Below are 597 nucleotides of genomic sequence, written 5' to 3'. Positions count from 1 at the left end.
GGGGTGAGATGGCCCTGAGGCGTTTGAGCGCCACGGTGGGAGAGACATTGCTGCAGCAGCTGCAGCAGCAACAGCAGCAGCAGCAGCAGCAGCAGCAAGGAGTGCGGGATCGTCCTCCTGCTGCTGCAGCAGGCGAGCTTAAAACAAGGAGGCAGCACCAACAGCAGCAACCTGCTGCTGCTGCGTTCTGCTGCACTGTGTGTACCTGTGTGCTGCAGTGGGAGAGTGTTTGCTGCTGCTATTGTTCTTGTCCTTGTTGCTCCTGCTGCTGCTGCTGCTGTTGCTGCTGCTGCTGCTGCTGCTGCTGCTGCTGCTGTGGAGTTGGCAGCGCCTGGGGGCCCAGGGTAACGATGGGTTTGAGTTGGGGGCCGTTCCTGTGCTGCTGCTGCTGCTGCTGCGGGGCTGTTACTGCAACAACAAAGCATCAAGGAGTGGTTGCATGCATCTCGCGTATTGAGCAGCCCCGCTGTCTCCTGTCTCCTCTAGGAACAACACGAACAAACCCTTGCAGCAGCAGCAGCAGCAGCAGCAGCAGCAGCAGCAGCAGCGGCAGCAGCAGCAGCAGCAGACCAGCAGCATGCACCAGCTGCAGCCGCA

This window comes from Eimeria mitis, genomic scaffold (genome assembly GCF_000499745.2).
Source record: "Eimeria mitis Houghton genomic scaffold, Emh_scaff408, whole genome shotgun sequence".
Classification (NCBI taxonomy): domain Eukaryota; phylum Apicomplexa; class Conoidasida; order Eucoccidiorida; family Eimeriidae; genus Eimeria; species Eimeria mitis.
The sequence above is the reverse complement of the archived record's forward strand: the minus strand, read 5'-3'. Positions refer to the sequence as shown.